This window comes from Leguminivora glycinivorella, chromosome 13 (genome assembly GCF_023078275.1).
Source record: "Leguminivora glycinivorella isolate SPB_JAAS2020 chromosome 13, LegGlyc_1.1, whole genome shotgun sequence".
Lineage (NCBI taxonomy): Eukaryota > Metazoa > Arthropoda > Insecta > Lepidoptera > Tortricidae > Leguminivora > Leguminivora glycinivorella.
The window spans coordinates 8,933,144-8,948,483 of NC_062983.1; the positions used below are offsets into that span (position 1 = coordinate 8,933,144).

Below are 15,340 nucleotides of genomic sequence, written 5' to 3' on the forward strand. Positions count from 1 at the left end.
ACTATCGAAGTGAATGCGTAAGCATTCGGAAACAATCATGTGACATTTTTGAGATGAAGAGCATTGCTTGTAAACACGATTGTAATCTCAATCTGTAATGGAATTTCAACTCGGTCCAATGTAAAATTATGAAATTTATAAAACAAAGTCTATAGATATTCGATATTTTTTTTATAGATACTCGCGATAAATTCAAAAACTACTGCAACACAGCTATTACAGTTTGTAGTATATTCATGAATGCACTAAGGTTATGACAGACGGCGCCACCTTATTAGTCTATTGCACAGATAAAGAATTTCATACGTGAGAGCGAGATGATATATTTTTTTTCTATCTCACACATGAATGACAGTGATATGCCTAGGCACTTGCACAGGCTCCGCCTGGCGGATTAAAATATCAGGGAGTCCAGGAATTCCGGGAGCAAAAGTTGTGACAAAAGGAAGTAAAAAAAAAGCCAATGACACGAGGTGTTCCCAGGCGGTCACCCATCCAAGTACTGACCTCGCCCGACATTGCTTAACTTCGGTGATCGGACGAGAACCGGTGTATTCAATGTGGTATGGACGTTGGCGACTGAGACAGCAAATAATACATCCATAAATAAAACGAAAGTTCCTTCTTACCTAACCCTTTAGCGCGCGAGTTCATACTTGAAGCCGCGCTTGATGTAGTATGGACTATGGACTCGCACGCGACAAGGAAAGTTGTGCTAAAGGGGCAGATGTCACTACGCAACAACTGCTGCTTTGCTTGCTGAAAGTTGCTGAAAGTAAGAATTAATAATATTATGAGTCATTCGTAAATATTAAACTAGTGAATGCCCCGACAATTCTGGTTTCTCATTTTGTATAGAAAAAAAAATCGAAATCCAGTATTCTGTCACTCATGTCCAAAAAAAGCAAAATAAGCCAACGACACGAGGTGTTCCCAGGCGGTCACCCATCCAAGTACTGACCTCGCCCGACGTTGCTTAACTTCGGTGATCGGACGAGAACCGGTGTATTCAACGTGGTATGGACGTTGGCGACTAATTCAGCAAATAATCCATTCACAAATTATACGTGTCGTGTGCGGTACGGCTCAGCCACGACATTGGTCTAAGCGCGACAGCGGTAAGCGGCGGTCATACATTGGAGCGAGACACAACGATGGGACTTTTCATTCGCACGTATGGCTGCCGCTCACCGCTGCCGCGCTTAGACCAATGTCGTGGCTGGGCCTGTACAATGACCGCACATACAGAATAGTTGTTGCGTCACTGACACTGCTGATTGTAATGAATACAACCGAAATACTAAAATTATGTGGTAAGTCAGGTTGTTCAAGATTGTTCAATGTTCGTCAGATTTTACAGTATTATCATTGAATGCCTGACAGCCGAACAACTGTACGATTTTTTTTGCTCCTAAAGAAAATAATTTAGCCTCAAATCTCAATAAGGTGGCAACATAGATTTAGAGATGGTGGCAACGATATGTCGTCAATATTATTTTCACTACACCAACTGGCAAAGGTTCTCTTGATTGCTCGAAAAACTGTGTAAAGTGCAAACTTGCAAAGTAACGTGATACAAATTTTTACTTGATGTCTTAAACTGTTGGACTTTACCTAAAAATTATGATTTTGAATCATAAATATTTAATCTTTGTGACAAAAAAGCAAAAAGCCAACGACACGAGGTGTTCCCAGGCGGTCACCCATCCAAGTACTGACCTCGCCCGACGTTGCTTAACTTCGGTGATCGGACGAGAACCGGTGTATTCAACGTGGTATGGACGTTGGCGACCAAGAGTACAAAAATTGTGATTATTTAAAAAAAGTGCAGAAAATTTTATGACGTCAAACACGTAACATCTACCAACCAACATATACTCAATTATCATAGTCATCACTTTGAATAACTTGCAAAAAAAAAACTGTAAAATGCTACATATATTACTTTGTCGTTCTATGGCGATAACATTTATCTATTGTACGATCGGTTTGGTAGCGTAAAGTTATAAAAGCAGATTTGACACAAGCTAAGTAACCCAATGTAATGTAACGATTGATTAAGAGGGCTTTCGTGTTAAAAATAGTGAAATCGCAACCGAGCGCTCGATCATACCGTGTGTGGTATCAAATTAAAGGGCTTTGCGAGTAGTTTATAAATATATATCACATTATAGGACTTTTCTACTTGGTCTAACAAAATATGAGAAAATGTCCAAAAGTGGTAATAATTGTACCGGTGAAGGCTCGTTTTCAAAAAATTGGCAAAAATCAATAATAGCAATGTATAATCACTAAGGCATAACAGCAATTGAAGTAAACGTTGCAGATTAATTTAGTACAAAACTTACTTCGATGTGATGTAGATTTTCAAAGAAATTGTCACTTAATTTTAGGTAATTTCTGAAAAAAATTGAATTCGCCTTAGGCTAGTTTACTCTTTTTCAAAAACTTAAAATAAAAATCTAGTCTGAAATGATTGTGGTACAGGATATACGAATTATAAATTTACCCGTTTTAATATTCAAAATTGTCCAAATTTTACAAATAAGATCGACTGATTCAGCTCTATACGTGCGTTTTTCTAAACGTGCATTAGAGAAAAATTCATAATTAATTTAGTGAGTTAGTTTTCAAAAATCCAGTCTTATAAAAATCAAGATAATAAGATGCTCTAACTGGAACTTGAATTAAATAAATCTATTGGATAACGGAAAGTGTAGTATTTCACCGACTAAAAATATCAATTTTACATTATTTTGACGTTTTTTTTGAAAGCAGCCTTAAGTAAAACAAAGAAATAGTATATTCACATAAAAGAAGCAAAAAGCCAACGACACGAGGTGTTCCCAGGCGGTCACCCATCCAAGTACTGACCTCGCCCGACGTTGCTTAACTTCGGTGATCGGACGAGAACCGGTGTATTCAACGTGGTATGGACGTTGGCAAACATGTGTGTAAAATTACTGTTCGGTAGCGTTTAAATTTCTATTGTGATGCACCATTTACACAGATGTCGCCACTGATACTCTACTTCGTAATCATGTGAAGAAGCCATCTAGCAGCCTTTCCTGGTACTATCAATAAACGCGGGAAGAACACTGTCTGCTTTTGTGATAAGTTTGTACAACGTGACATAGATGGCGCTTTAGTGTACACTGCAACCGCTCTTGGTCTGCCCCATAAGAGTGTATTGTTAGTATTGTTTTTATAACAATAAGTTTAATATAGGTTTATTCTAACCCTTTTAATATAATTATAATTAAATCTTGCGATTTTTTATGTCCTTGATCTGGAAATATAAGTACGTACTTATATGCAAATGACATGAGATGAGAATTAGACGCAGATAAGTGGTTGCTGTTGTTAAATAACAACATGGATGATATCTTGGAAAAGTACAGTCAGCAATAAAAGCATGTGTATGTAAATATCATGTTTATAATTTTAGAACTTTCAGAACACACTTTTTGGCCTCTTGATCGCCAACGTCCATACCACGTTGAATACACCGGTTCTCGTCCGATCACCGAAGTTAAGCAACGTCGGGCGAGGTCAGTACTTGGATGGGTGACCGCCTGGGAACACCTCGTGTCGTTGGCTTTTTTGCTTTTGGAACCAGTCAAATATAACCATACAGTACGATTTACTCCATTAGCCGTTTCTGCGCGGAAGGCACGCCTGACGTGTCATCAGGGTTTCATACGTGTGGCGTATGATGCGCCAGGCGTTTCATTTTAATGGCGCTCGGTACGCGAGCACCGGCAACTCAACGCGCGTTTCAACGCAGACACGAATAATCTTGATAGTTTTGAATTAAATTGCTAATAACATAATTTTCAATTTTATATGGGGACTCTTTATTTAATTTCATATTCATGGTATGGTAGTAGTAAATAAGGTATAGGAATGTAGTAAAAGTATAGTATTAGTCTACATGTACATATATAAATTCAGGTTTCCTAATTGATTGATTCAACAACCAACACCGCTGAGCCGAAACTACGAAAGCTAGAAAGTCGAAATTTGTATAGATTGCATTAACAAAATTTCGAAGAGATAAGAATCGATTATGAAAATTTACACCCCTAGTAGAGGGAAAAAGGGGGTGAAAGTTTGTAGCGGGATCAATTTGTTTTTTTTTATTAGGAAAATTTTAGTTAGGAACTTGAAATTAGAGAATAGTTTAATAGTGATTTCTGTTTTTTAGGGTTCCGTAGTCAACTAGGAACTCTTATAGTTTCGCCATGTCTGTCTGTCCATCCGTCCGTCCGTCCGTCCGTCCGTCCGTCCGTCCGTCCGCGGATAATCTCAGTAACCGTAAGCACTAGAAAGCTGAAATTTAGTAACAATATGTATATCAATCACGTCAACAAAGTGCAAAAATGAAAAATGGAAAAAAATGGTTTATTAGTGTAAAGTGGGGGCTGATTTTTTTTTTCATTCCAACCCCAACGTGTGATATATTTTTGGATAGGTATTTAAAAATGAATAAGGGTTTACTAAGATCGTTTTTTGATAATATTAATATTTTCGGAAATTATCACAGTTATACTGACTTTCATATTTTTATAAGAACAGCATGCACTTACGTCCAGAACAGTGATATTTGGTGCATTGGAACTGCTCATGATGTGTCACTTTTTAACCGTCGCCTCAAATCTGAGAGATTTGAGGCGAGGTTCTCAATTCGTCTGTATGTTTATTTATTTTTTTTCATTTTTTTATGTTTGTTCCTCGATATCTCCGTTGTTACTGGACCGATTAAAAAAAAAATATTGAATGTATATGAATACAGATTGGTCCCATTTTTCTCAGAACCCAGTTCTGATGATGGGATCCTGGAGTAATCGAGGGAACTCCTCGAATCTGAAAGGCATACGTATGGTGATTTTTGTGTTTTTAAAGGAACAGCATGCATTTAGGTACGGAACAGTGACATTTGGTGCAGTGGAACTGCTGATGATGGCCAGAACGGAACTTCTCAAATCTGAACGGCACGCTTATAGTGACTTTGGTATTTTTATAAGAACAGCATGCACTTTCGTCCAGAACAGTGACATTTGGTGCAGTGGAACTGCTGATGATGGTCAGATCAGAACCGATCTTCTCAAATCTGAACGGAACACTTATAGTGACTTTGGTATTCTTATAAGAACATCATGCACTTACGTCCAGTCCAGAACAGTGATATTTGGTGCAGTGGAACTGCTGATGATGGTCAGAACACTCAGAACCAAACTCTTCAAATCTGAACGGCACGCTTATAGTGACTTTGGTATTTTTATAAGAACAGCATGCACTTACGTCCGGAACAGTGACATTTGGTGCAGTGGAACTGCTGATGATGGTCAGAACCGAACTCCTCAAATCTGAACGGCACACTCATAGTGACTTTGGTATTTTTGTAAGAAAAGCATGCATTTAAGTTCAGAACAGTGACATTTATTTAGTTATGTTTGTTAAGCATAGTTATTGAGTTTTCAAGTCAAAGTTTGTCAAGCTTCGATTTCTTATAATCGGATTCATGAGGAATTGAGAAACTCTCAAACCTTAGCGTTATACGTATATTGATTTGTGTTGCCATCAAATAATTAAAGCATTAAAAGCAGTTTTAAAAAATACCTACACATTTCTACATAATCCAACATTCGCAAGCAGCTTTCACCACAACCCGAAAGGCGGCGGTTTTTTTTTCTTAAAAAATATTAAACGTTTTTTTATGGGATAGGAGGCAAACGAGCAGATAGGCTGCCTGATGGTAAGCGATCACTGCCGCCCATGGACACCAGAAGCACCAGAAGTGTTGGAGGTGCGTTGCCGGCCTTTAAGATGGATGTACGCTCTTTTCTTGAAGGTTTGATGGTCGCATTGGTCCGGAAATACCGCTGGCGACAATTCATTCCACAGTTTAACTGTGCATGACGTGACCAAATTTGCAAAACGTTGCGTCTTAGAAACATTTTAAAGGGTGAAAATCAAAATATGTACACCGTGTCCAATAAGTTTGAATACAGCACAAATAGCCAATAAAACAAAATGAACAAATAGTTACTACATTATTATTATATTTTATGAATGGCACTCTTATTTACTACATTCACAACAAATGTTTTGGAATAACTCCAGCATTAACTTGTTTACCAGCCTCAAACGCTTCTCAAACGGATCACACGCGGCACGCACCGTTTTCTTCACATTTCATCCCAAATACTCTCAATAATCTTTTTGAAATGATCTAGGTTTATGATTTTATAAAAATTTAGTCTTCAAAGCATGTATGACCATACAAAGTAGTCTAATACGCCTAAACCTGGAGGCCTGGGTGGCCACTCATGTTTCGGATAAAAAACTGCCAAATTAGTCTGAAACTACGCTAGAATACCATTTGCCGAATGTGCTGGAGGTGCGTCTTGTTGGGACCCATGATACTCATTCCCAAGCATCCTTTTTAACTTTAAGGCATTTTTTTCTCCAAAATCTTGGTTTTAAAGAAAAAAACGTTGATTTTAACGCTTTTATCTGTAAGTACTGAAGGTAGTTTACCTCGCTTACATATTTTGGACACGTGGCGTCTGTTTTATCACATACAGATTCTGCTTATAAAAAATATTTTGCAAGTATTTTGTTGGCACTTTACCTCTTTGTTTTTCTTAGACACTTCGGAAATTTCATGAACTTTGTGCTTGTATTTTATTAAAAGGAATATACTCTTCAGTTTAAATAAGAATTTGATGGCCTGTGATCCCTATATCTTTAGAACTGAGGTAAAATGTGAGTATTCGGACTTATTGGACACGGTGTACATGTTCGTTCTAAAAGTAGCTGATCAAGCATCGTCGGTTTGGAAAGCCTGCGGTAAAATTTTTGCTCATTACTATACATATTCGATTTAAAGGGTTTTGAGATTTAGGAAATAAAACAACGCTTCATTAGATTTAATTTAATAGCATTATGTAATTATAATCTCAATGTAAGTGCAAGCAGTCTTATTTACAATAAACTTAAAAGCGGAAACAAATATATGCAGAAAGAAAAAAAAAGAAGCTGTCAATACTGAATCCCCTAGGGTGACTATGTATGAATAGCACAGAAAAGTATTAAAATAAAATAAAAACCGGCCAAAAGCGTGTCGGGCCACGCTCAGTGTAGGTTTCCGTTTTCCGTATTTTTCTCAAAAACTAACCTATAAAGTTCAAAACAAATTTTCAACGAAAGTCTTTGTAAAGTTCTACTTTTGTGATTTTTTTCATATTTTTAAACATATGGTTCAAAAGTTATAGCGATTATTTCCGAAAATATGAAAATTATCAAAAATCGATCTTAGTAAAACCTAATTCATTTTTAAATACCTATCTAACAATATATAACACGTTGGGGTTGAAATGAAAAAAAATATCTGCCCCCTCTTTACATGTAGGGGTACCCTAATAAAACATTTATTATTATTAACGACCTTCCACATATTTATAATGAGCCCAAACATGATGGGGTTATGATGAGGAGAATAGCAGTTCTGTTGGCCACCTCCTGACTCCATCATGAGACCCTGGACGTAATCTAGTTCGATGGTGCTCGTCAGCCCAAATCTAATGAGCCCAAACATGATGGGGTTATGATGAGGAGAATAGCAGTTCTGTTGACCACCTCCTGACTCCATCATGAGACCTTGGACCTCATCTAGTTCGATGGTGCTCGTCAGCCCAAATCTAATGAGCCCGAACATGATGGGGTTATGATGAGGAGAATAGCAGTTCTGTTGGCCACCTCCTGACCCCGTCATAAGACCTTGGACCTCATCTAGTTCGGTGGTGCTCGTCAGCCCAAATCTAATGAGCCCAAACATGATGGGGTTATGATGAGGAGAATAGCAGTTCTGTTGACCACCTCCTGACTCCATCATGAGACCCTGGACCTCATCTAGTTCGATGGTGCTCGTCAGCCCAAATCTAATGAGCCCAAACATGATGGGGTTATGATGAGGAGAATAGCAGTTCTGTTGACCACCTCCTGACTCCATCATGAGACCTTGGACCTCATCTAGTTCGATGGTGCTCGTCAGCCCAAATCTAATAAGCCCGAACATGATGGGGTTATGATGAGGAGAATAGCAGTTCTGTTGGCCACCTCCTGACCCCGTCATGAGACCTTGGACCTCATCTAGTTCGATGGTGCTCGTCAGCCCAAATCTAATGAGCCCAAACATGATGGGGTTATGATGAGGAGAATAGCAGTTCTGTTGACCACCTCCTGACTCCATCATGAGACCTTGGACCTCATCTAGATCGATGGTGCTCATCAGCCCAAATCTAATGAGCCCAAACATGGTGGAGTTATGATAAGTAGAATAGCAGTTCTGTTGAACATCTCCTGCCTGACTCCATCATCATGAGAACCAGAACCTCATCCTGGTCCCAAAATATAATAATAATTCAAACTCTCAACAAACTTCACGTATAACTTAAAATCCAAAATCATATGAAAAGCATGTCGAATGCTAAAATTGCATAAGGTGTAAAAAGGATCAAGATTTGTTTAGTCGCAGTTTACGGCACTTCTCGGAACTATTGAGCTGCTTACGAAAGCTAGGTGCGCCGGACGATCAAACGCAGGTCCGTTGTCTTCGAGCGCTCGGCGCAGACTGAGCGGGCTCGCGTTAGCACAGTGTCTTTTATTCGAATTTTAGGTGTTTTAAAAACATATCTATCGACAGAAAGGTATGTCTTATATGTATGATTTTTTTCTTATAGGTCAATAAGAAGTTCTAGTTTAGGATAATATTATTTAAGAGTTACAAAAAATGCAGGAATCGCAGGAAAAATACATAATGTAAACCTCTTTTTATCGAAAAAATGGGGAGGATACGGAAGGTTATTTATCCACCATTTCAAGTAAATCTTAAAATGTCAAAGTATTAGCTAACTCGTACAGGATATAACAAATAGAATTGTGATCATTTATTACCCCAAATAACATTTTTAACAGCACAATCACGATTCAGACACAGAAACACACACACACACACACACACACACACACACACACACACACACACACACACACACACACACACACACACACACACACACACACACACACACACACACACACACACACACACACACACACACACACACACACACACACACACACACACACACACACACACACACACACACACACACACACACACACACACACACACACACACACACACACACACACACACACACACACACACACAGAGACACACGCGCGCGAGGGAGTTTGTTTTGCTTGGTTTTATGTGTTAATGATAAATTGTGAATGCTTGTATATAATTCTATCTCAATGTTTATACATTTTAAAATAAAGTAGCACCTAATAGTTTACAATACGAAATTCGAATGTATTTAGTAGCACAATTGTTGTAACATTCTTCAGAAATGGAAGAGCGGTACCTCCTGGCACAGGCTATATTAAAGCTTAAAAGGAGGTTCCAATCACTAGCTTTAGGATGAATATTGTGAAAGTATAATAAACATTTTTCATTTTCATTTTTCATTTCATTCTAAACGAGCTATCCCACTATGAAAATTGAAAACGTCTTCCGAAAAAACTGATTTTTCGGAAGTATAAAAAGACATATTTTAAAGTAGTACCAATTGACTTTCTAGCTTAAGATATGTACTTTTAGGAACATTATCATTTTTTTAATAATCATTTATAGTTTCTTTATAATTTTGAATGAAAAAGGTTCTATTTTGCAAAAAACGCTCGTCTTTAGGAATAAGGCCTCTTAATATGACAAAATTTGGTAGCCGTCACAACGTAAAGTTTTCGAAAATGGAACACGCAACGAATCGATTAATCGCAGCTTATTCTACCGTGTTAGTGTAACCTTACAATAAAGGTCACATTTTTATAGAAATTTGATTCGATACTTTGTACATTCTTCAGAGTTTTGTACTTACTAACCAGCTCCAGTGTCTAGCGACATACAGGATGTCCTGTAAAGGATGCTCCACAGTGACATAGGATAACTAGACGTAAACCAGGGTAAAACTAAGGGCCTGGCCACATGGGCGCGTTGCGGCGACGCACCGCAAAAATTCTGCGTTGCGTTGCCGCGCCGCCAGTTTTTGCGGCAGGAAATCTGCGGCGCGGCACCGCGACGCAAGAACTCGCGGTGCGTCGACGCACCGCCAAAACTCGCGGCGCGGCACCGCAACGCAGAATTTTTGCGGCGCGTCGCCGCGCCGCCAAAACTGGCGGTGCGTTACCGCTGCTCGCAATTGTGAACTGTTGTGTTCGAATTAAACTTCGTGTCGTTTATATTTAACCCTTCTTTACTTGGTGATGGATTTTTTTCCAAGCATCACGAAAATTGAATCAATAGTAGATTTAGTACAGTTTTTCACGATAAAATACTAAGCAATATTCGAATTTTTCAATATGCTATTAAAAATCATCTTTTTTAGTTACGTTGTTTCATATTAAAAAAATGGTGATAGATTTTTTCATTATTTTTCCAGTGCTCAGCATATATACCACCATGGTGTCATATATATATCTGTAAATTGTTAAATGCCTCTCTAATTTATATTTCCGCAATGGGTACATCGATGGGTAGATTTAAATAATAACATTTTTAACCCCCGACGCAAAAAACGAAGGGGTGTTATAAGTTTGACGTGTCTGTCTGTCTGTCTGTCTGTCTGTCTGTTTGTCTGTCTGTCTGTCTGTCTGTCTGTCTGTGTGTGTGTCTGTCTGTGGCATCGTAGCTCCCAAACGGATGAACCGATTTAGATTGATTTTTTTTGTCTGAAAGCTGAGTTAGTCGGGAGTGTTCTTAGCAATGTTTCATGAAAATCGGTCCACTATGTCGGGGTCGGGGTTTTTTCAAAATTTAATTAAATAAATAATTTTATGACTTTTATGTAATTCCCAAAAGATTTGACAATTTGTAAATACATAGGTAAAGAAAATATTCGTTCTATCTGAATATGACGATAGGTACCTACGTTAAAAATAGAGCGCTTTCGAACTACGTCCGAACCGAATCCGATAAATTCGTGAAAATAAAATTACGCACTATTATGGACTATGGACGGAAATCTGGCAGGATTTTGGAGTAGGCCCTTGAGGCAACCTGCTAAGATGCTTCTCTTATCATAGTCAACCTCAGGTCCGCAAGCTGGCAGCTGGGGAGCGGGGCTAATTCGACAATCGATTATATTTTTAAGACGATACAGGACAGGACGGTTCAATTTCCATACCAACGCTCTCGACTATTTGCTCCCTGGTTTTTGAAGGTAGACTGATTTTTTCAACACAGATTATTCTATAAATTGAAATAGACATCATACACGAAAGAAAAAACGACAAGGCCCAAGGCAACAATTAGTGCTTGCACCTCCTATCTCCTTTGCAGCATTACGATATAGCGAAAGACTATTTTTAACCCCCGACGCAAAAACGAAAGGGTGTTATAAGTTTGACGTGTCTGTCTTTCTATTTGTCTGTTTGTCTGTCTGTGTGTGTGTGTGTGTGTCTGTGGCATCGTAGTTCCCGAACGGATGAACCGATTTAAATTTAGTTTTTTTGTCTGAAAGCTGAGTTAGTCGGGAGTGTTCTTAGCCATGTTTCATGAAAATCGGTCCACTATGTCGCGGTCGGGAGTTTTTTCAAAATTTTAATTTTATTGTTAGGTTATTAAATAACAAATCAAAAAAATATTCAATAAAATAATTTGATTTGTTCCCAGTCAGATTGTTATTAATTATTAATCTTATCTGTGTTGGAACGTTTTGATATTTTTATTTTTAAAGACGCTCGAGTCAATCAAAAAACTGCCTTTTTCATTATGGCGCAAAAAAAGTGATACTCAAGATTGGTAACAATTAGCCAAAAAACCAAAACGGTACGATATAAATTTGATGAAAAACGTGTGACCTGTGCCTTTAAAAAGTAAAACAGAAAAACGTACGTCGTTTTCGTACGTGTTTTCACTACGATCAATATGCAAATGGATAATTTAGTAGGCAAGTTTTATTTAAATCGATTAAATCGTAAATAGTGGTTTGCAGCTAAAAATAATGTTCAACTGGAAAAACCTAGGTACGTTTTTTCGCTAGAATCTACATTTTAGTAGGAAATTTTCTTAAAAATAGATTAAAATTAAACTGGTACAGATTTTTTTAATTAGCCCGTTATAGTGCCCTACTGCTGGGCAAAGCCCTCTCCCCTTGATTTCCGCAACTACTTTAATATGTACAGATCATTTCTGTCGTAGATCAATTTTAGCTGTAGACCACCGTTAACGACTAACTTACGAAAAACTAAAAAATGTTTACAACATGTCGGTGTGTACCTTAAACAAACCATGAAAAAAAACCGCTTCCTAAAAATAAGCGCGTTAGAAAACACGGAGAAAAAAGAAAAAAATAATTTTACATTGCAATAATATTGATGATTAGATTTCCTACCTAAACCTTTGAAATCAGATTTCTTAAGACGATACGATACAGGTCAGTTCTCCATACAAACGCTCTCGACTATTTCCTCCTTGGTTTTTGAAGATAGAGCAATGATTTTTTCGACACAGATTATTATTATTTTTTCTGAGTCGGACCGTTTTGATATTTTTTGCTATTCTTATTTTAAAAGATGCTAGATCCAATCAAAAATTTCTAAAAACGGCATTTTTCAATATGGCTCGAAAAAGGGATACTCAAGATCGGTAACAATTGTCCAAAAAATCTAAACGGTCCGACACAGATTATTTCATTTTAAATTATTCAGATTCTCAAATTTCGTTCCGTTTAAATAAGTTTTGAAGGAGGAAAAGAGAGCGGAACCTCGATTTCAAAGATTTTTTCGCAATATCTTTTAACTGAGTTGTTCTTAATGGAAATTTTTTTTTTGATAAATCTAGTTAATAAAACTAGTATATTTAACTAAAATTCCCAAATTGAAAGGGGGACTCCTTTCCATTTTAGCATTTTCGCTCCCGTAGCGTCTTAATGTATTGCAATAATCTAAACATCCAAATTATAGACTAATCAATTATTTTTGTTAGTAATTAAATTCCGTTAGGCCGTTTTCACATTATCCGATCCGATATCGGATGTCATAAGGATTTCAATGGAAAAAATACAAGATGGCGCCTGTAATGTATGGGATATCGGAAACAGTCGAGAGCGGAACCTCGATTTTAAAGAATTTTTCGCAATATCTTTTAACTGAGTTGTTCTGGATGGACAATTTTTTTCGATAAATCTAGTTAATAACACTAGTATATTTAACTAAAATTCCCAAATTGAAAGGGCCCCCTTTCCTTTCCATTTTCGCTCCTGTAGCGTCTTAAATACCTAAAAGTACTTAAACACCTAAAATACTTAAATACCTAAAAGAACAACCAGCGAATCGTGTCATCACGCACGCACACAAGGGTAGCTTAGCTAACAACTGCGACACGGCCGGCCGCCGCGGCACGTTGCTGTATCGTACAAATGCCACATTGAGCGGTGTAGGCCGTTTTCACATTATCCGATCCGATATCGGGTGTCGGACCGACATCCTACATCCGATAAACGCTTCCGATAGTGTCGGATGTCGGTCCGATAAAACGCATTGTTCCACATCAATGAAGTATGATTTTGTATCAAAAAATATTTTTAAAAAGTTTTATATTTTATTGTAAAATTAAAATAACGAGCATAAAAATACTCAAGAGCGGCAAGTAAAATAAATACTTATAATTTCACATTTAACTATATCTACTAAAAGATGAAAAAATTAGTATCCGCAATTCGGACCGATGAATTACAATCTTTTTGTTTTCAACAGAAATTCATCATTAACAGCAGCTGTTTAATAGACGCCATTTTTGTCACTCACACTACTACAAACGTATACCTACATTATATACGCACACACACAAATATTATCGGCCGACAGCTGGCGGGGGGTCCGGCATGCCAAAAATGTCGGAAGCGTCCTGCCAATATCGGCAGTTCGGTGGTGCCTCGGACAAAAACTGTTCTAGGAGAGTGCCATCTGCATTAAATCCGCAATTTTTGCGTTTTGTATCGTTTTTTTTTTAGTAATAATAATCTATTAAATACATAAATAAAAACCTGGAAGCGCATAAATCTTACATTTTACATCCTTCCTATATCCGATATCGGATCGGATAATGTGAAAACGGCCTAGGGTTGCCAACCGTAGGTAGTATACACAAAGACAGGAAAAATGCTCTGAGGAAAATGATATGATATATAGTACATACATACATACAATCACGCCTGTATCCCATAAAGGGGTAGGCAGAACACATGAAACTACTAAAGCTTCAGTGCCACTCTTGGCAAATAAGGAGTTGAAAGAAAACGAAACTGTGACATTGCAGTGACAGGTTGCCAGCCTCTCGCCTACGCCACAATTTAACCCATATCCCATAGTCGCCTTCTACGACACCCACGGGAAGAAAGGAGGTGGTGAAATTCTTAACCCGTCACCACACAGGCCTGATATATAGTATTGTAAGTAATATATTATTTTGGTTCAGCGTACCTACTGTAATTATTTTTAATTTCTGTACCATTTTTTTTGTAGGTACTGTACTGCACACAATTACACCGTCATATTTAAAATAGATACCTAACTTGGATAAGTACTCGACACCGATAGCAATAAGAAGTTGCAGGGCAATCATGGTCGCGCGATAAATGATAAAACATCGGGGCGTCCCTAGTCCCTATCGCACTTACAAATAGTGCGATAGGGACGGCCTGATATTTTTATCATTTATCGCGCGACCATAATTGCCTGCCTGCTGTCTATAAGGCTGTCCTTTCGTCCTTTGTCCACATTAGAGATGGGCCGAATATTCGGTAAATATTCGGTATTCGGCATATTTAGTTAATCTCAGCATCTCCAGAGGTCCGACAGGTTTTCTAAATATATATTGTATTTTTATTCGAGGTGAGATTTTAAAGACCAGTTCTTCGAAACTTGCTATTGTCATTCTGAAATATTCTTTGAACTTCACTTGTCTTTAATGCCGCATATTTCCTTTCAAAATGAGTTCCGTCATTATTCATTTTATATATATATGGGTTGACCGAGCATCTTCTTTTCGTCTCCTTTTTTTTAAGCGCCTCCGTAATACGTGCAAGAGCAGAATGCGCGTAATGGGATCCATGTCTGGATTAAGACTGATCGTGAAGTTCTGCACTGTGTATAGTTATCGAGGCGCGGCAACGCACCGCCAGTTTTGGCGGCGCGGCGACGCGCCGCAAAAATTCTGCGTTGCGGTGCCGCGCCGCGAGTTTTTGCGGTGCGTCGACGCACCGCGAGT

At 38.0% G+C, this 15,340-nt stretch overlaps 5 non-coding genes across 5 annotated transcripts; 1 reads left to right on the forward strand and 4 right to left on the reverse strand.

The window, feature by feature from the left end:
* Nucleotides 1–458: 458 nt before the first annotated feature.
* LOC125233022 lies at nt 459–577 on the reverse strand. Its single transcript, XR_007177818.1, has one exon. It is a non-coding gene; the product is annotated as a 5S ribosomal RNA (ribosomal RNA).
* Nucleotides 578–912: 335 nt separating this feature from the next.
* Nucleotides 913–1,031, reverse strand: LOC125233014. The gene has a single exon (XR_007177813.1). It is a non-coding gene; the product is annotated as a 5S ribosomal RNA (ribosomal RNA).
* A 639-nt stretch (nt 1,032–1,670) lies between these two features.
* LOC125233018 lies at nt 1,671–1,789 on the reverse strand. Its single transcript, XR_007177815.1, has one exon. It is a non-coding gene; the product is annotated as a 5S ribosomal RNA (ribosomal RNA).
* A 1,036-nt stretch (nt 1,790–2,825) lies between these two features.
* On the reverse strand, nt 2,826–2,944 carry LOC125233019. The gene has a single exon (XR_007177816.1). It is a non-coding gene; the product is annotated as a 5S ribosomal RNA (ribosomal RNA).
* A 537-nt stretch (nt 2,945–3,481) lies between these two features.
* Nucleotides 3,482–3,600, forward strand: LOC125233020. The gene has a single exon (XR_007177817.1). It is a non-coding gene; the product is annotated as a 5S ribosomal RNA (ribosomal RNA).
* Nucleotides 3,601–15,340: the final 11,740 nt, after the last annotated feature.